Below are 22891 nucleotides of genomic sequence, written 5' to 3' on the forward strand. Positions count from 1 at the left end.
GTATAAATGGTGAGGGTAATTGATCAGTTAGGTTTTTGAGTTTAGCTTTATCTATAATTGAATTGCCTGCAGATACGTGGTGAGTTGAACTGTGCTATGAATGACGTTGTTCCTCACAAAAATGAATGACGTTGTTCCTCACAAAAATGAATGATCCGCCTGCAGCACGTTCATCTTCGTTAGAAAATATGCTATACATGTTGTATCCTTTTAAATATACATTGTGACTGTCTTTTAGATGAGTTGCTTGAAGTCAAATACAATAGGTAAAAATTACTGAACTAGAAATATCAACTCGAGAAGATTTATTTTAAGACCTCGGTAATTCCATTGGATGATATTAGTCATAATTTAATAATAAAAGGGCGAATGCTGTCGAGCTGGCCAGCATTCTTATTTCTCTCACCCTGAGATTGTGATCTTTCGGGTTGCGGAACACTTTCAATTTCCATTTCAGTTTCTTCGACAAGTGTTGAAAATCTGTTGTGTGAGGAGAATCGTCGATCTCCAGGACCAAACGCAGCTGGTTTAACTCCGCCTCGACCCCTACCCCGCGACCAGAAGACCTCTTAGAGGATGTATTTACTGGCTTCTTTTGGACATCATTCTTTTCTGGAGATCGAAGAGGAGATGGGGCTTTATTAGACTATGCACCGGATGTAGACGATAACTTTTTAGATGCAGATGAAGGAAGACTATTGGAGGTGGAAGAATCATCTATGTCACTGGGAAGATCCCAGACAGATTCACCGTCCCAACTGTCTGATTTAACAGTATCTTTTTTTTTTTTTAATTCTTTTTTTAATTTTTTTAGGTGATGACATTGAGTTTTGTAAGGAAGATTGAGTTGACTGAGTACTGGTTTTAGAAGATACAAGTTTTCTTACAATTAATATTTTATCGGTAGGTTCTGTTTAAACAGGCAGCATTTTAAATGTATCAGCATCTATCGGCTATGTCCTATGTATTCTCGTGAATGAATGAGCGGACAACTTTGCTGTCGTACGATGGTCTGTTTGAAACAAGAAGATCATTCGAAACAGAAACTTTCTGTTTAGCTTCTGGGTAACTTATGTTTCTTTCTGTTTGAATTTTAATAATATGTTTTTCTTTAAGGTAAACAGGGCAGTCCCTGGACGATGAAAAATGGGATTCACCACAGTTTACGCATTTAAAAGAACTAGAGTTACAGTTTGTTACCCCGTGTCCTTAGTCAGAACACTTGAAGCATCTCTGCGTACCACGACATTGTTTGCTTTCATGGCCAAACTTTTGACACGTGAAGCATCGAATTGGATTAGGGATAAACATGTCAACTCTGGTTCCGAAGAAACCTAAAGTAATAGATGGAGGAGGAGTTGGAGTTATAAAGGTCAAAAGATAAGTATTTAATTTGATTATATTTCCATTCTTTTTTTATTTGAAATCTAACAACATCAGTTACACCTTGGCTTGACAGTTTCTAACAGATTTCTTCCACAGTAAGGTCACCAAGGTATTGACTTCTGTCTCGAATTATCCCCTTACATCTGTTCCAACTGGTTTGAGGAGAGGCAGAAGCAGAAAAGTTTGTTATTGTAGTCATTGTAAGCAAATTTGTTCATTCACTTTTGTAGGAGCATTCAACCAACAAATTGCCAGATCTCATTTTTGAAACTTTTTGACAGTACCAGCAACGCTTTGAATTTGTTTGTGAATTGCAAAGGGTGACATTTTTGAAATTGGTTTTTCATCTGTTCCTTTTATTACAATAAATCTAGGCCAACTGTCATTTTCCCGACAGAGCACTGAATCATCAAATGTTTTTTACTTATGTATTAAAACTGATTTAGAGGGTTGGTTTTGTTGTGCCACATGAAAAGGAGAAAGATTCACCATTCTTGTCATCCATCCACCTAGGAGTGCCTACAAGGGCGATGCTGGGTTTCCATGGCGAACCAGGATAAAGTGCTAATGCTGAGAACGAGCTCCAATATATAATGTAGCTGGTCCCCTAAATTAGCCCCTAAGATCCTCCACTGCGGAAAGCAGCAGATGTTCCCAGAATTGTATACTCAAGCAGAGCGTACCCATCAGGCGAAATAGAAAGCTTACCACTTGATTGGCCCATAAGCCATCGCCTTTTTCAGTTATCCGAAATATAAATAGTTTAATTTAAAACACATGTGTATATAATGAAAATTGTTACAAGAAAGCTTATTGTGGAGGATTTACTGAAGGGCTCGACATGACCAGCCGATTGATCGAACCGGGTCCATCCGACCTCCCGTTTAGATGATACCGGAGCCAAAGCAGCCTATTGAACTATAGTCTCGTCCGTCCGGGTATTTTCTGACCGTAAGGAGTCTGGCTATAGCCCTCATCCGCAAGGATTTAGTCAACCACCGACACGGGTAGCAACCCACAACCAACGGGTTGGAGTGCCTATTTTATTCAAAACATCGGGCATCCCACGATGTTCAGATCACTTTAGTCTGGTCTCTACCCTTCGACCTGTCCCGCATGGGTAACCCTACCAGGAAACGAAGCTCCAGCTGGAATAGCTCTTGGGGTCACTGAGACACGCAACCCCCCCCCCCCCCCGACCACGGCAAGGATAGCGATCCACCAGAGGGTCTCTAGTTCGATGGGATAGATGCGTTCAACATAGTCACCAAATTCTGAATTATTTAGTGAAAGAAAATTGCTACTTACAATTTCGTTAAAATTGACCAATATTTCAGTATAGAACGACGACAGTTTAGCCTCTGTGCGTGAAGAAATTACATTTGACATGTTTGACCGTGCGAAAATATACTCAATCTGAATGACAGACATGATATGAAATCGTGATCAATACAGAATGACCTGAACAGTTTGAATACTGGAAAAAAATGGAATATTGAGACTTGTTGATAATTGCAATACTAGGAATTCACATCAGGAAATAAGATAAGTAAACATGTAATTGGATGCAGCTTTTCCTAAATAGGCATAAATGAATTTCCTTTTTTGCTCAGTAATTAATTAAATAGTGCGGTGACAGAATAGGAAAAAGTCGATAATTAAAAGAGTTTGATTTCAATAATGGTTCATGGCCAAAAATTGGCGCAGTCATAGAAAAACAATTTTACTTGAATTCAAGATTGGTTTTCTTTTGCCGTTTTAATATTAAAGTATTTTGCAAAGTTTAGAGCCAAACTTTGGATAAGTAAACCCTTAATAATATACATGTTGTATATGAAACTTGTCCATTTGTCCATGTGTTATTGCTTGTACACTTTTAAGCTTATAGTTAACTAATCAATAGAATTAAATACAAATATATAAAACAATCTTATCAAATCTTTAACAAAAACAAAGCAACAAATAGTGAAAAATTGTTGAAAATATAAATCGGACTGTTAAAGGTAAATATTCATCAAAATCTGAGATATTCATACTATAGTCACTACCTGATCCCTAAGCAAACTAACACTTAACAGCAAAGTATAAATAAACGGAAAATTTGTTCCTTTTAGCATTTGACTTGTTTTGCTTCATAACATCTTTTGCCGTTTCAATATTAAAGTATGTTGCAAAGTTGTGTACATATTTTACTAGCGAAACCGTCTGCAGGGTTTGAATTCGATGGTTGTCTGGGTTATATAAACAAAGGATTCCAACACTGACTAGATCTACATTTCATACCTTGTTTACTTTGTTTGGATCTGTATCTGTTCTTTCTAATAACAATTTGACTATGTCAAGATATCCACCTCTAACAGCTAAGTGTAAGATAGTATCATCATCCTTAAAACAGTTGCAATAATCACAGTATTATACTAAGGTCCGAACATGACAGACTTTACAAAATAATTTGATTAAAATCCAGGTTTGATCAACCATTTTCTACATAAGAAAATGCCTGTACAAAGTCAGGAATATGACAGTTGTCATCCATTCGTTTGATGTCTTTGAGTTTTTGATTTTGATATTTGATAACGGACTACTTTCCGTTTTGAATTTTCCTAGGAAGTAGATATTTTGTGATTTTATTTTTGATAATTTAAATAAAAAACCGTAACCAAATATGCCCGCTTTAAATCATTAAAAACCTTTTTTTTAATCGTTATAACTCTGAGACTGAAAATGTGCATTTAGTTTTACTTGAATGTGTATATAATAACATTCTCATTGCTAGGTATATTCTTGTCCTCCCCATTGTCAGAAGACAAATGTAAAATCAAGTCCATGTCATAAAATGTAATGGTCGAAATGATCTATCGCATGGCTTACAAATGCACGGATCTAAGCAATATACTGTCGCTGTTCACATTTTAATCAAAGGGTAATCACAAATAAGATTAATTAAATACACTTAATTAATATATTTCTTATTAATATATGTTACGTGTTAACGAAAGTAAAGGAGCGAAATTAACAAATCTCTAAAATATTGACTAAAACTACATTTCATACCTCATTTACTTTGTTTGGATCTATATCTGTTTGTTCTAATAACAATATGACTATGTCGATATATCCACCTTTAACAGCAAAATGTAAGAGAGTATCATCATCCTGAAAACAGATGGTTGCAATTATGACAGTACTAAGAGAAGGTATAAGATGACAGACTAAAAATGTGATGTTTTTCATCAGCCTTAACATTTTAGTTTTCAAAAATAGAATTGAATTCCGTTCCTTTTTTTTAACCTTTTATAAAATTAATGTAAAAAGTAGAGCCAAACTTTGGATAGGTAAACCCCTTAATAATATACATGTTGTATATGAAACTTGTCCATTTGTCCATTTGTCCATGTGTTATTGTTTGTAGACTTTTAAGCTTATAGTTAACTAATCCATCAAACTAAATACCAATATTATCAAAATATTATCAAATCTTTAACAAAATCAAAGCAACAAATACATGTAGTGACAAATTGTAAAAAATATAAATCGGAATTTTAAAGGTAAATATTCATCAAAATCTGAGATATTCATACTTTAGTCACTACCTGATCCTTAAGCAAACTAACAATTAACAGTAAAGTATAGATAAACAGAAGATTTGTTCCTCTTAGCATTTGACTTGTTTTGCTTCATAACATCTTTTGTCGTTTTAATATTAAAGTCTGTTGCAAAGTTGTGTACATATTTTACTAGCGACATCGTCTGCAGGGTTTAAATTCGTTGGTTGTCTGAGTTATATATAAAAAAAAAGGATTCCAACACTGACTTGATCTACATTTTATACCTTGTTTACTTTGTTTGGATCTGTATCTGTTCTTTCTAATAACAATTTGACTATGTCAAGATATCCACCTTTACAAGCTAAGTGTAAGAGAGTATCATCATCCTGAAAACAGATGGTTGCAATAATGACAGTATTATACGAAGGTTTGATAATGACAGACTAAAAATGTGATCTTTTCAACAGTCTTAACATTTTAGTTGTCAAAAATAGAATTGAAATCTGTTCCGTTTTTCAACCTTTAATAATTGTAAAGTTTAACGCAAAATTTTGGATAGGTAAACCCCTTAATGTAATACATCTTGTATATGAAACTTGACCATTTGTCTATGTGTTATTGTTTGTAGACTTTTAAGAGCTTTCTACAAATTGATCAATTTTCATCAGACTTTTTTATTAATATAAAACGGTAAATTGATTTATGCTGTTCTACAGTATACAGAGAAAAACTACATTTCCCGTTGGGTTCTCTGTATTGGTTTTGACAAAATATACGTTAACGATACTGCGTGTCAATCCCTATTGTTGATTTATATGTACCAGGAAGGCTCAAAGCCAATTATTTGAAAGTCGATGATAAGTAAATACCAAGAATTTGAAGAGTTTTATGTCCAAAATGGTCAATTATATAAAGATTTCTTAAGTATTGGTTCGTCTTTAACCACCCCTTACAAGTACCTCGTACCAACAATAAAGGCAACATACAAAAGGAATCAATACTTAAGGATGTACACCTCCGAGGAGCCAAAAATTTCTAGAATTAAACGTTTTTTCTTAACCTGATTTTTAGGTTTATAAGACTGTAACAAAACAATTGGTGAAGAAAAAATCATATGGTGGTGTGCTTCTTTTTTTGCTACGGCCCTTTGAAAATGCCCAATTTTGATGATTTTCTCACTTTTCATCGATTTTTACCTATTTTTGGGCTATTATCGTGAAAAAAATCACAGTTCCACAATTAAACTTTTTTTCATACTTTCCATAAAGATGAAGTGGACCAATCTGAATAAATTTAACTTACAAAAACTATAGGTAGGTGTTAATATAAGAAAGTTTTATCATATTATGATGCTTTTTTGTGTAAATTTACCATACTGCCAATTTTGTATTTTTATAATTTTTCTCATTTTAAAGAACAAAATGCATATTAATTCAACTTTTTTGTTATAAATGATTGAAAAAATACATATCTAAGAAATTTGAAAAGACCAAAATGAGATGGGATGTATATTATTCTTGTAAAATCATTTTTTGTATCCCTCACCCATTTTCTCAAAATTTTGACTAAAAATACTGACTTGAATGGTCGTAAAATTTGAAAACTGGATTATTCAAAAACCGTTCATGGTAAATACACAATTTTTTCACAGAGTTATGTTTGATTATAATATTTTTAAAATTCATTGATATTTTCCACTTGCATCATATGTTTTGGAAATAATTTAAGAACGAGATTTCAACGAGACTGAACGAGACTGAAAAGTCAGAAGAATACATCCTTAACTAAAAAATATTTTTTCACACCTTTTTAATCTCCAGACATCCTAGCTTACTTAATAAAAATCTGAACTAAACATATCAAACTTCATTGGCTTTCAAATAACTGGCGTTGATATTTTGAATCATTTGTTAATTTAACTCAGACAACCATCAAATTCAAACATCGCAGAATATTGCTGGTAACATATATACCAACCATTTAAACGTACTTATATCTTAAAACGCAAAAAGACGTATTGAAGCAAAACAAGCTTAAATGCTTCGACTTAAATGACTGTCATCAAAGTGAGAGGGTTAGCGCTATAGAACCAGGTTTAATCCACCATTTTCTACATTTGAAAATGCCTGTACCAAGTCAGGAATATGACAGTTCTCGTCTATTCGTTTTGATGCGTTTTGTTATTTGATTTTGCCATGTGATTATGGACTTGCCGAATTGATTTTCCTCTAAGTTCAGTACTTTTATGATTTTACTTTTTTTTCATGAACTATATCGTTTTTGTTATGTAAAATTATTTAGATCAATGACAATTGTGATTAAACAAATCACTTAACCTTGAAATTCAGACTTCTGAGAATCGAAATGTATGTATAAAGTTTGAAGGTATGACATTGCATATCTACAGGACAAAAAAGTAAACACATTAGACATATATATACATGTATATATATATACAAGTCTAAATTGAAAACTACGTTCAAACCTATGATTGCGTTGGATAAAAACCGCAATTTTTATACGTGTGCATGTCAAACAAAGTTTGTTGTAGAAGGGTCTAAAAACAGCACAAACAACATTTTCCAAAAGACCAAAAAAGTGAAAAAGTATATTTAAACAAAACGCATTTGACTAACAGGTCGAAAAACTGATGTTCTTTAACCCTGCTGACTGCCATTGACGATTGCCAAATAAAATTGATCACAAGATGTAACAAAATGGATCTGAATATAAATTTAATACGTCACAGAAAAAAAAAATTTGTTAACTTGTGGCTACGATGTTGTGCCACAAACATTCGGTGTCAATATTTCTTTAGTACACCGGATCTAGATTTCGACAATATATGTCTCTTCAGTGATGTTAGGGATCGAAACGGTATTTGGAAGGCCATATAATTTACTCTCAATTTAAGATTGACTCTTGAATTTTAAGAGACGATATAGGATGAACGGATCATATAAACCGGAGGGAAAATATGATACATGCCCAAACAAAAAATATAAACGAGTCTAAATTGAAAACTACGTTCAAACCTATGATTGCGTTGGATAAAAACCGCAATTTTTATACGTGTGCATGTCAAACAAATTTGTATATATATATGCGAAAGCAAATTTACAGATCTAACATTGTTGGGTTGATGTTTAGACGAGTTGTATATATATATATATATATACAGCTTATCTGTAACAATAACATCTTCATGCCTTATATATCATGTACTGTAGTACGCCGCTAGATTAAAACTGACGTGGAAATGTAACACACGGCCAGCAAAAGCTCTTTTTTGAGAGCCCAGGTGGTCGTTTGGTCTAGCGGGACGGCTGCAGTGCAGGCGATTTGGTGTCACGATATCACAGTAGCATGGGTTCGAATCCCGGCGAGGGAAGAACCAAAAATTTGCGAATAGACGAGTTGAATATATATATAATGACCGCATCGACTTATTCTCATACATACTTTGTGTATATATGATCCAGTAAATAGGTGAAATTAGGAAATACATGTTATTACTAAAATTAAGGAATTACATGTATCCCCCGATGCACTTAGTTAATACAAGCTAAGTGTAAAAGGTTCTCATCATCCTGAAAACAGTTCAAAAGATCAATGTGTTATGAAGGTTTAGAACTTATAAAATTTCCGTATATAATATATGATGATATAAATAAAAACCGATATCCAACAAAACTCACACTAAAATTATGTAGATGAAGACCCCTTTTTGGCAAATAGATATTTCTCTGAAAATGTACTTTTTCTTTTTGTAGTTTGCACTAAATACATTACATGTTAAAGAAAAAGATATGATCATAGTGTGGTGTGTGTCAATGTCTCCTTTTTCCAGCATTCAGGTATAAGACATAACAGTTGATGCGCAAATGCGCTAAATATATCAAAAAGTAACATCACAAAAATACTGAACTCAGCGAAATCCAATCGGACAGGCCATAATCACATGGCAAAATCAAATGACAAAACATATAAAAAAACGAATGGACAAAAACTGTCATACTCCTGACTTGGTACAGACATTTTTAAATGTAGAAAATGGTGGAATGAACCTGGTTTTAAAGCTCTAAACCTCTCACTTTGATGACAGTTTCATCAAATTCCGTTATATTTCATTGATGTGTGAACTAAACAGACATAATAAATAAAATAGTCAAAATATGGGAACAGCAGTCATCATCGTGTTACAATTTTAAAAGGAACAATTTAACAGAACACAAAAAACATTTATCTACAAACACATTCATTGATTCGCGTGTCTGACGTTAGGTCAGAAAATTTTATACGTCACATAAATTTGTCGTTCAATGTAAATACAAAAAAAAAATCAAATGAGCAATGTTAGCATACAGGTTAAAAAAAATCAAAGTATGTAAGATTTAATTTCAGAATTAGACCGAGATTTAAAACAGTCCAAAAGCTATATAGAATTTATAAGAATCCACAAATAGTTCATTCCACTACGCGATTGAATAATTTTGACGTGTGTGGTTCAACGTATTTTCTAATTGATAATAGAAATATATCATAATGACATATAATCGAACAATATCATATTGACGGGATCTTTAAAAGTACAGATTCACGTTATAAGAACAAACAAAAAACACCAAAAGGTCGCATATACAAAAAAAGAAAGATCATACAAACACATTGACGGGATGTTTAAGTACCGAGCCACGTTAAACGGATATTACATAAAACAATCCAACAGTCAAAGTAATATTGATAATAGAACAAAGACAAATGAAAGTACAATATAACACGTTGTTAAGATGATAAACAACATCAGTACGCAAAATCCATACATCAAGACCACCATGTATTATTTGTGAAGTTGATACGGAATATCTATCAACAAGGTCTTGGTACTTTCGGATGAACTTTTTAGAAAAAGGACGACACGTTCTTTGACATACCCCTGGTTCATTAACTTTCTACTCAGACACTGGTGACGTTTTACAAAGTCTGAGTAGGAGCTGCAAGCTCTTGAATATCGAATAAGTTGGGAAATATATATCCCATATGCAGGTTCAGTTGGTATATTGCTACTAAGGTGGGGGAAATTTTTAATTTCAAAATTAAAATCGTCTCGTTTGTCATAGATTCTGGAACTGAGATGACTGTGTAAGTAAAATTCGAGATATAAGTCTAAAAATGAGGCGGAGGAAACCGTGTCTGTTGTTTCTTTAATTTCTAGTTCTGGGGGACATATTACAGTAACCCAATCAGAAAAGTTCGGATTGTTTATGGACAGAACATCATCAGTATATCTGAAAGTGAAATTAAATAATCTGGCTTCTTTGATCCTCTTGTGTTTGACAAGTGTCTGAAGGAACTCCGATTCATTTGAAAAAAAGAAGAGGTCGACAAGAATAGGCGCACTGTTGGTTCCCATAGGAATGCCGGCAATCTAATGGAAAAGTCTACCTCCAAACTCAACAAATATGTTTTCGAAAAGAAACAGCAGCATACTGACCACTTGTTCTTCTGTGTAGCATGTTTTACCTTTTTGTTTGCCACTATAAACGAAATATGCCTAATGATATCCCAAAGTAATAAATTTATAGCGTATGCTACCATTTATGTTGAAGGGTTTTGTGGATTATATTTTTAGGCGATTTTTAATTTCACATGGGAAATGGTATACAGGGTTGAAAAATCAAAAGTTTTCATAGAACTAATTTTAGCAAATCGAATTTATTTACTGTCCCGTTTAACTAAAGGGAGATTGCATATACAATGTATACATGTACTTCTTTATTAAATCTTGTTTCTCCAGATAAATGATAGATTTTAAGGATGAACCTTTATTAGCATTTGACAGGCAAAATAATTTAAAAAAAAGGTTGTGGAAATGTATCAAAGAGCACTTTAAAATTGGTATAATTGTCATTTAGATCCTTTAGAAATTTTTTCACAAAATGGTATTAGATATGAAATAAAAGATTAGGAAAGAATTTTTAAGCAAACAAGCAGGTTAACTTTGTTGTTGGCAGATCAGACCTATTATCTGCTTTTCTAGAACTGCCACAGACCTATTGACATGTCTGCTTCAGACCAGACCTGTGGCCAAGTCTGTTTATGACCAGTCATGAGAACAGGTCTGCTCTTAACTGCGGAACTTTGGACAGGTCTGCTACTGACGAGACCTGTTGACCAGTCTGTAATTGACCAGACCTGATGACAGATCTGCTTATGACAGATTACAATGTTTAAAACGTATCACATTATGAATAAAGATGTACGACAGACCAAAACGTGACCTAACAATAATTCTCAGTTCAACTTTGCCTAAAGAGTTCAATAAGTTAGTTTCTGTTTGATTTATTGATTGATCAAAGGAGGAAATTTTGAGAAAGATATGTAATTTAACAACGGTACCACCTGGGCACTCACTACTTAACTAATCGTACTCTCGGGTACTTATAGACCACTAGCAATGATATTCACCCAGTGATGTAATAAACATGGTATGCGTCCGAAGCTCATATCGGGAATTACCAGTATCCAGAACGCTCCAGGCCAATTATTTGAAAGTCAAAAATATTTAGGAACCTAAACATGTGAAGAACTTCTTGATCAAAAGTAGATGTAGATACATATAGTGGTTCAATTATATATATAAAATCATTTTAAATCAATTTAAACATTCAAAAAGGAAACATACAACCATACTAGACTTTTGTTTATTAAATTCTTCTTGACTCCTTTAAAATATCTAAACATTTTCGATTTATATTACTTAACTCTATAAATTGAACTGAATAAACTGTGAAGTAACTGATATTCTAAAAATTTGATATTAATGACCATTATGATTGAGCTCTCTTAACTTAACTTTTGGCATCGAAATTAATCTTCTGTTAACACCTCCGTATTCTGAAATGCATATCTTTAAATGTGTATTAGTTCCTACTAAAGCAGTAGTAACATAATGTCATACATTGGACCATGTGTTTGAAATTATGATAAATTTATCTGTACTACCTGTCAATGAACAAATGACATGACTTTTAACTAATCAATTATTTCCAGTTTTTATAAAATACACATTTAGAGCATTGTGATAATATTAATAATATTAAATTAAATGTCTTAGCGTTTAAGATGGTTTGTTTTTTCGCTGTTTTCCGTTTACAGATACTGTTGTTTTGCACTAATTAATTAGTTAGTTGTATTTAAAACAAAACACGATTATAGAGAGGCATGTTTCAAGTGTGTGGATATTTTACTAGCAACATTGTGTGGACATAGATCATTGTAGAATGTGATGGGTTTTTTTTACCCGTTGTTTGGGCTGTTGTAGCAAAGAATGGCATCCTGACTATAATTGCATTCAATACTTGTACCTCGTCTCCTTTGTTTGGATCTAGATCAGTTTTATCTAATAACAATTTGACTATGGCTATATCTCCTCCACAAACAGCTACGTGTAAGAGAAAGTCATCATTCTGAAAACAGTTACAAAGATCACAATTTACAAAGGTATATTTCCCTAAATAATTTGATGATAAAGATAAAAACAATCTATCCAGCAAAACTCACACTAAGATTATGTATTGAGACCGATTTAACAAATTGCAAATTCTCTGAAACTGTAGTTTTGCACTAATTAATTACTTGAAATAAAACATGGTCTTAGCGAGGTGTATTTCAAGTTCTCCTTTTTCAGCATTCAGGTAAAGGACATAGTTCCCGTCAAAAGGATATAACAGTTAAAATATTTACAGTGTATACGCATATGCTTTTTAAATCAACAGATCTAAAAGATTTACTGTCCCGTTTAAATACATGTAAAAGGAGATCGCATACATGTATACTAATTTAATGCATTTTTTTGTAAGATAAATGATTGATTTTGAGGGTGAAGCTTTATTCGTATTTGACTATCTACTTTAAAAAGTAAATTAATAAAACAAAAAATAGAAAAGAAGGATGGGGAAAAGTATCAAAAACAAATTTGGTATTCTCATTAAGAAAATTCTTTGCAAAATGGTAATGGATATGAAGTAAATGATTAAGAATAAACTCATCATAGATACCAGGACTAATTTTTTTATACCCGTCAGACGCGCGTTTCGTCTACAAAAGACTCATCAGTGACGCTCGAATCCAAAAAGTTTAAAGGGCCAAATAAAGTACGAAGTTGAAGAGCAGTACGGACCAAAAGTCTTAAAATGTTTGCCAAATACAGCTAAGGTAATCTATGCCTGAGGTAGAAAAGCCTTAGAATTTCAAAAAATTTAAATTTGTTTACAGTTAATTTATAAATATAACCATATCAATAATAATTCATGTCAGCACAAAAGTGCTGACTACTGTGGTGGTGATACCCTCGGGGAAATAAATCTCCACCAGCAGTGGCCTCGACCCAGTGGTTGTAAATTAACATTTCTACTGTCTATTGTTCTTAATTGATTTAGAGTGCCAACATATCCTCTCTTTACGTGAGTATTCATATGATGAGGATATCAGCTTTTGATCAGTTAAATTGTGGGCTGAAGCTTCATGTAAGTAGCTGCTAGTAGTTCTTTCTTAATTCATGTTGAACAATGTCATTTTGCATTGTTTCGTCTGTTACCTACTTAGGGCCCAGCTCAAATCCGTCTACGGGTGCGGATTTTTTCTCGCATCGTTTACGACCCTTTGGTAGCTTTGGACTTTGGTCTGCTTATTTTTCGATTTCCTGTCTCTTTCAACCATTCCCGTTTCTATTTTCTATGTTATGTTTGTTTTGTTTTTGGCCTTTCCCTATGCAAATGTTAGCACGTTGCAAATATTAAGGTTGACTTTTCGGATAATAACTACAATAACTACCTCATTTCCTTGGTTTGGATATACATCTGTTCTCTCTAATAACAATTGAACTATGTTAAGTTGTCCACTTATAACAGCACACTGGAAAGGAGTGCAACCGGACTGATGGGACTGAAGTAGAAAGATTGATTATTTTACAGAATGATGCACAAGTATCAAATCAACAAATTTATAGAAATAATTTGATAATGGGAAAACAAATCACCCTCAGCCATCGATGAAGAAGAAAGTTACCGTTGGATGTGAAGGTGTCATCCATTAAATCACAATTCCTTTTAAACTGTAAACTTTTACTGCTTTATCAGCTTACATTGAAAAAAATCTTTATCCAAAATGTATGCATTGTCCAAATAACAAATTAACTAGTAATTTTTTCTAATTTCTAAAATTATAAATCTGGATGCAGTCTGTAGTTTCACGATTGACCAATAATTTTTGTACAAATCATATTTATATCTTTATTTATGATCACCAAATGTATTGGTTTCCAAACGAGTGTTAAATTTGCATTGCCGTCAACTGTTGTTCATTTGAAACCATTTTAATTGAAAATGGCTAGGATTATTGTTTGATATAAATAAACTCATCATAGATATGTGATAATTTTGTTACGTAACAAATGATAATCCTGGTAAGAAATACATTTCATACCTTATCTATTATGTCTGGAAATATATCTGTTCTTTTCAATAACAACTTGGTGGTTTCGATATCTTTACCTGCAACAGCTGAGTGTAACGGTGAATCACCGTCCTGAAATAGAAATTGCTTAGTATTATATAACATTAGAAACAATAGTTTTTTAAGAAAAACATTTACAGTGTGCAAATATACAATAATCTCGTTCTTTTCTCTAAATGATAAAGTTATAAACAAAGTCTGTAGAGTGGCAACTGACCTTTAATTTTGTTCAAATCGGATTTAATTGATAAAAGATAAGTACTGTCCTCACTCATATTCATAAATACAAATATCGATGAAATAATGATCTTGTTTTGAGTTTTCTAGGTTGAGTAAAGATCCAGAATAAGTTCAGACTTTTCCAGCCTTGTCGAATAAGAGTTCCGACTGTTAAGTATGGTCATCCTAAAAGTCGAGTACAAGTTCACACTGTTTAGGTTGGTTCATGCTAAAGTAGAGTAATATCGAGTAAAACGCATTCCAATCCAGAATGGTCGAGTAAACTTCAGTACCATCGAGAACTAATACTGCCCATATTAGACTTAGGAGTGATTGGCACTTTTACTGGACTTCTATAGCTCTCAGTTTATTGTGTGTATGCAAAATTATCCCTCTGGAGGGATCAACAGAACTAAATGTTAATACCGGTGCAATATCTTATAAAACAAAAATGAATATTAGTACTTCATGTTGTTGCTGACTACAATTTAAGAAATCATAGACTATTATCTCAGACTTTGTGTTAATCCATCCATCCTGATGTTCACAAAAATAAAACAGAATTAAAATGCGGGTACTTTGTTTTCAGGGAAATGAGATGGTATTGGCACCTAATTACAAACACGTTTTGCAGGATCTCGATATTGACGACTTCAAGTCTAAACCTCCTGATTGCACTAGTTCCTAATTCACATATAATCCTGCTGGCCACGTTATTTCCGGTGACCTCAAATAATAACACTTCTCTACGAAATGTGTTATCGAAAGGTTCGAAATATCGTGAGCCTAAATCCATCAATTGGAAATACAACTTTAAAATTTTGATGGATTAAGTCGAGGATTATGCATGGTAATGGACTAAGCGCGAGAAGGAAGACGTAGACACTCTTTCCGAATGAATTAAGGCAGTGAGGTCGTTGAAACAAATCAGAATTAAGAAACTGAATGGGTCCATCAATGCCCATGCTACGTCAATCTTTAAAGACCCAATTGTTGCAAAACACATATCCGACCTCCATAGCAAATATGTTGTTGTCCCCGCAGATAAAGCCCAAAATAACATCGTTTTTGTGTGTAAAAGTCATTACACTAACTGCTTGATAAACGAATGAGGTATTGACAATTCACTTGGAAACTCAACATATACCCTCACGCAATTACCAAAGAGGAAATCCTGGATAATATTAGGTCTGTTCTATGTTTCTTTGGAATTTCAACCAAAAATGAAGAACTGGATCTTCCATCACTGTATTGGATACCTAAAATACACACATGACATAAGTGTCCTTACAAACAACGGTATATTGCTGGGTCTTCAAAGTGCTCCACGAAACCTCTTTCTAAATTATTGACATCTATTTTATCAGTAATCAAAGACGGTCTCAAATCTATGTGAACCTGCCTATTCTAGAGGTGGCGTGAATCAGATGTGGATACTTAAAAACTCCAAAGATCGTTTAGAGTACATACAATCTAACTCTCTTTCATCTTGTAACAGTATTAAAATATTTGACTTTTCTACTCTTTACACAAGTATTCCAGATTCCAAACTAAAAGACAAATTGAAAGAGTTGGTATTGCTTTGCTTCATAAAAAAGATCTTGTCTTAGGGAGGGATAAATCCTACTTTGTAAAGGATCACTCTAATACAAACAAAAAATTCTCTGAAACTGATATTATCAACATGCTTGATTTCTTGACTGACAACATATTTGTTACGTTCGGAGGACGTGTTTTTCAACAGACTGACGGTATTCAAATGGGAACAAACTGTGTTCCTCTACTTGCCGACTTGTTTCCTTATTATTATGAGGCTGACTTCATGCAGGAACTTCTTAGGGAGAAAGATAAGAAGTTAGCAATATCCGTTAACTCTACTTTCCGCTATATAGATGATGTTCTTTCACTAAATAATTCAATATTTGGTGATTATGTGGAACGCATCTATCCCATCGAACTAGAGATAAAGGATATTACAGATACAGTTAAGTCGGCTTCATATCTTGACTTACATCTAGAAATTGACAATGAGGGTCAGTTGAAAACAAAACTTTACGACAAAAGAGATGATTTCAGCTTTCCAATTGTTAACTTTCCTTTTTTAAGTATCATCATTTCAGCAGCACCTGCATACGGGGTATATATCTCCCATTTGATACGATATTCCTGTGCTTGCATTTCCTATCATGATTTTCTTGATAGAGGGTTACTGCTTACAAGGAAGCTATTAAATCAATAGTTCCAAATGATGAAGTTGAAATCTTCCCTTCGTAAATTTTACGGACGCCATCACTTTTTACCGGATTTGTTATCACATAAGCAACACGACGGGTGCCACATGTGGAGCAGGATCTGCTTACCCTTTCAAAACACCTCAGATCACCATCAGCTTCTTATTTGTTCCATTTGACCTTGACTTTAATTGTCTATGTAGTGTTTTGTAGATAGTTATAGGTTTTGTCGTTTTACGTGTTTTCCCATGATGTTGTTGGATTTATGTTGACCAATAATTTTTTATCTTTGTTGCCCGGATTGATTTTTAAATAGCATTGCCAAATCTTATGACATTTAATAGTTGATGTGCAAACTCTACCTTTAAGGGGGCTCCTGGGTATAAATGATTTTTTTTCTAATATAGGATTTCGCTATATTTTTTCATAAATGAACTTTATCATATACTTAAAAGAAAAATGAAATAAAAAAATGGGGTCACCGTTCATTTAAGCTAAAATCTGCCTCTGGAAGAAGCATACATTTTTGTTAATGTCCTTTTTTCTGTTGAACTAATAGGAGAAAGAGGGGAAATATCGAAATAAAAAAAATAACCTAATATAAGAAATCGCTTAAATTTTACAATTATTTAGTTTATGTACAGCTTATTTGAAAACAATAATAAAAAATATAGGTCACCGATGAGTTAAAAAAGATATTTCAAATTTAAGGCCAAAAAATGGCATTTTTGCACCAAAGGGAGATAATTTGGAGCTTTTTCAATTTTTAAAGTCATCTGGGGCCAAACCAAAGAACTTTTTGGGTTTTTTTTGTACCATATCGTAAAACAAGAACTAATAGTGTAATAAATAAAATTTGAAATGAAAAAATTAAGGTTTAATTTTTTGCTACAATTTTTGTACCCACGAGCCACCTTAAATACTTTGTTTACGATTTTGATACACTCTTCTCTCAGTTTCTTCACGCATTCGCAAAATTGTTTTTAAATAGTTCAAGGTGGGATACACACATATATATTCATAAACTAATTATCAAGAAAATGTTTACAAAGATTGAAACATAAATTAAGATATAATTCTTAATTCAGTTGAAACTGATTAGAGAGAATTTTCCTAATTGCCTTCTATAGTTACATGAGATACAAAATAGTTGTGGTTGCAATGGAGTATACATCATCATATTACCGATTTGTGAGTGTTTCATTCCATACCTCATTCAATGTATTTGGATCTATATCTGTTCTTTCTAATAGCAATTCCACCATTTGGAGATTTTTCATAAATGTGGCTAAGTGTAGAGGGGTGTTACCGTCCTGAAAGAAAAATGATTACAATGTTCAAAGTATAACAAAACTATAAGAATGATTGACTATATAGAAATATTTTGATTATAAAAAAACAAAATCAACTAGATGTGAAGTTGCTAGCAATAACGGAGTGCACCCTCGTTCCTCCATTTCAATAGTAACGGAAGCTATTTTGAAAATTTTAAAGTCGAAGAGGGCATCCACATATGCCATTCAACATGAATGTAAAGTTTCATTGAGTTTGTAGCATAATGATTTACTAGACATCTGTGCTGTTTCCATGGTAACGGCGGCTATCTGGAAAATGCCATTCTTCAATTGCAAATCTGCACATGCTAGTTAATATTATTGTATAGTTCCATTGAGATATAAGCTGCACAAAAAAAGTGTGAAAAAAATATTAACTAGAATTGCAATTGCATGAAATAGCGGATGTTAACATTCCCCCATTGCCACTAAGTGGCAGCGATTTCAAAAATTACAAACAGTAAATGCACAAAGATGCTTAGCTATACATCTTTCTGACAATTGACAGAACATTTGGAGCATTTTGAAATTTTACACATATTTGCCGCTTCCATAGCATTTTTTGAGATTTCAAAGTCAAAAGTATTATCTACACTTGCCAGTTAACATTTAAAATAAGTTTCGATATCGACAGTATGTATTTTCATGCTATCTTCCTTCGTCGATATCGATTCGATATCGTACCGAAATCGTCTATATCAACATTGTTTTGTCACGTGATATTCAGTTGTCGATATCGATTGTCGACATCGTCGATATCGACATCTCGTTTGGTCTTGGACATGTATGGACAAAATTAAGTGGAAGAATGACAACAATAAGACAAAAAAAAACAGATGAAAAGCAATATGTCGCCGAACATTTTCGATCGGGTGACCACTTCATCAGGGTAACATTTAAATACATTTTGTTCAAATGGTAATGTTATAACATGTATAATGTAAATGTTTGCACTTATCCTAAGTCAGGAATCTGGTGTGCAGTAGTTGTCGTTTGTTGATGTAATTTATACGTGTTTCTCGTTTCTCGTTTTTTTATATAGATTAGACCGTTGGTTTTCCTGTTTGAATGGTTTTACACTAGTACTTTTTGTGCCCTTAACAGCTTGTTGTTCGGTGTAAGCCAAGGCTCCGTGTTGAAGCCTATACATTGACCTATAATTGTTCACTTTTATAAATTGTTATTTGGATAGAGAGTTGTCTCATTGGCGCTCACACCACATCTTCCTTATCTATATTTAAGCATTGCCACTCTTTTTTCATGTTAAAAGCTTAACTAATATATTTTTACAGAAATCAAACCTCCGCCAATCATTGCCAATTTGAAAATGGCCACCTTTCCTACGAATTTCGACTAAAAGAGAGTGTCCAAAGAAATACCCTCGAGATACACTTTATTGCCGAAACGTATTCAAAGAAAACATGTACATGTATGTACGCTTCGGTCTCATTTCATTTCAATTCAATATATCTAGCTTATTTACTTTTTTCATATGCTTTATAAGGGTTACATCATATTTGTAGGCGCATTTTTTTAAAATGACAATTTATTAATATTGAACAGTCTATGCTATTTGTATTGACCGGTAGGGTAGAGGGTCTAAGGGTCAAAGCTGTCAACCAAATTTTAATGATCATCAATAGCACGAATGTTATCTAAATCATCTAAAAAAACCAATACCACTCCAATAAAAAGTAAATCATTTTTTTGCAGATGCTGTGTTACAAACCATTTATGATGACCTCTTTGTCAGTAGTAAGGAAATTATTTAAAAGCACTGAAATAATAACTAATAGTACAAAAAATCATATGTTAAAAAGAGGCTAAATGATGAGGTATATTAATGATTGATTGACTGGTGTTTAACGCCGCTTTCAACACTATTGTATATTTCGTAGCGGTCACTTATTATTGGTGGCGGAAGTTGGAGTGCCAAGAGAAAAACACCGACCTTCGGTAGGAAAAGTGACAATCCTAGTCAATTAAGATAAGATTCGAGTGCACGAACCCCGTGCGGAACGAACTCACAACATCAGTGTTGACAGGATAGTGACAAAGTAGCTCGACCACCTATACAACTCAGCCAGGTGTGGTAATCATGGTAATGCTATGATTATTTACTATTTGACTCTTTGTGTAGTGCACCGTCGTGAATGTAAAGGATTTTTTTTTCTCTTTTTAAGATCTTCCATGTAGTATTTATATCATATCACTACCATAGTATTTACATTGAGAATGGAAATAGGGAATGTGTAAGGAGACAACAACCCGACCAAATTTTCAATATTCTCTATAGAATGTTCAATCTCTTTTTAAGGTAACTTTGACTAAGGCAAACCACGAAAGCAAGTGCTATGCTAAGATTTTCATAACCATCCCACTCTTTTTGTTTTTTTAATAACCAAACTGATTTGTGAGAAGCATTGACACATTCTGATGAATTTTTACAGGATAATGCAAAACAAGCCAAATTTGGTATGTATATGACATTTATTAAAGTTACTCTCAATTTATTCATCATGGTACCTTTGATAACTCATTCGCAAAATTTGATTTTGAATGGCTCAAAACCAAAAAATCATAGTTGCACAGGATGATAAAAAAATGTAATATCACTTTAAATCTAGATGAACCAGACTAGAGATAATTTCCAAATTGCCTTTAATAGGCCCAAGAAAAACAAAGCTGCATAATAAACTGTTACAGTGCAGAATAATTCAGAATATTACCTATTCCAGTGAACATTTCATACCATACCTCGTTTCCTTTATTTTGATTTGTGTCTGTTCTTTCTAATAACAATTGAACTATTCGGAGATTACCTCTTAATGCAGCTAAGTGTAGGGGGGTGTTTCCGTCCTGAAATTAAAAGATGACGATGTTTACAGTATCATACAGAAAAATGAACTACTCTACAGAACTTAATTTTATTATGAAAAAAATTATTACGCTTTTAAACCACAAATACCTTATGAACTTTAGCACCGTTTTTTATCAATCGATTTAAAACCAAACATTTCCTTAATGAAATTTAGCACCGTTTTTTATCAATCATAGCATATTTGTTACGATGGGTGGACGTGTTTTAAAACATACAATCGACTCTCCAAAAGGATCGAACTATGGTACACTCCCTACCGAGTTATTTTATAATTCATATAACACCGACTTTATGCAGTAGATTCACAAGGAGAATGAAAACAGATGACACTTTTCCCGCTATATAAATGATATCATCTCTATAAAAAAAATCAAAGTATGCATCTAGTTCACCAAAGTATGCAAAAATCGATTAATCAATCTATCCCATCGGACTTGAAATAATGTCTCTGCATATACAGTAAAATCTGCTTATATTCTCACCTATACATATAAATTGACAATATGGTAGGTTTTGGACAAAAGAGAATATCGTAGGTTTTCAATTGTGAACTTGTCAATTATATCACTGGTATTAAAGAGATAATCGTAACTGCAATTACGATTATCCCAATATGGCGACGGTAGATATAGGTAAAATCTTTACACTCATTTTTCTTAATTGTAGCATGTTTTTGTCAATAGTTACTCAGCTGCAAGGTTTATCTATACCATTTCATCATATTTGAATCGTAACGGTGCACTGGAATTGTCTAAGCGCTTTGAAAATAGCCGTTGAAAAATTCGGGATGATAATCGTAACTCGGAAAAAAGATAATCGTAATTATGGTATTTAAAAATAAAAAAGATAATCGTAACTGGAAACTGTTTTATTGATATTGACACTAAAAACGTATATCTGATAGCATATTATGAAATTATGGCGATGAATTATTTACGAAACGTCCCAACATCTTATGACATTTCTTTTTATGCAAAAAAATTAATTGTTCTTATGAAAACAGCTACATACTAGTATATTATAAAATTGGAAGGGTGAACAAGCTTCAAGAAATTTGGAAATGGGAAAACACGAACTTTGTTAATATACAGAAATTTATTAAACTAGGTATGCCACAAAATATGTGAATGAGCGATGGAAATTATGATACATGACAATAATTGTCAGGCGACACGCATGTGTCACCTTACATCAGATTTCTGATTAAGACAGTAAACAAAAAATAATTTATCCTGAAGTAAATAGTAAATATAGTTAATATTGTTTAAATTATTTTATTGTAGGTGGTTATATGTGCTATTTCTGCCCCCGGGAAGCCACTGCTGATTTAATTCTAGAACATACCCTATTATGCCATAACGAAGTAGAAAACCGTTTGACGAGAAATTAGTGGCTACAGTTTTCATGTCACTTCGATCATTTTTCATGGATGATATCACAACTTAAAAGTTATGATGAACAAGGGATAACTTTGAAAAGTGTATAGCTGATTATGCGGTATGGGCTTTGTTCATTGTTGAAGACCGTACGGTGACCTATATTTGTTAATTTCTGAGTCATGTTGGTCTCTTGTGGAAAGTTGTCTCATTGGCAAACATACCACATCTTTTTATTCATATTAGCTACTTCATGACTGTCACTGAAATTTCAGTATCTCAGATATAAACTATAAACAACACAAATTCAATTTTGAATTATGATAATATGACATCCTTAAAACATTTAATGCTATATAAGACTATAGAATGTTTGGCCCTAAATGGGATTCTTTGTGTA

The sequence above is a fragment of the Mytilus galloprovincialis genome, chromosome 5 (assembly GCF_965363235.1).
Source record: "Mytilus galloprovincialis chromosome 5, xbMytGall1.hap1.1, whole genome shotgun sequence".
NCBI classification, from domain to species: Eukaryota; Metazoa; Mollusca; class Bivalvia; order Mytilida; family Mytilidae; genus Mytilus; species Mytilus galloprovincialis.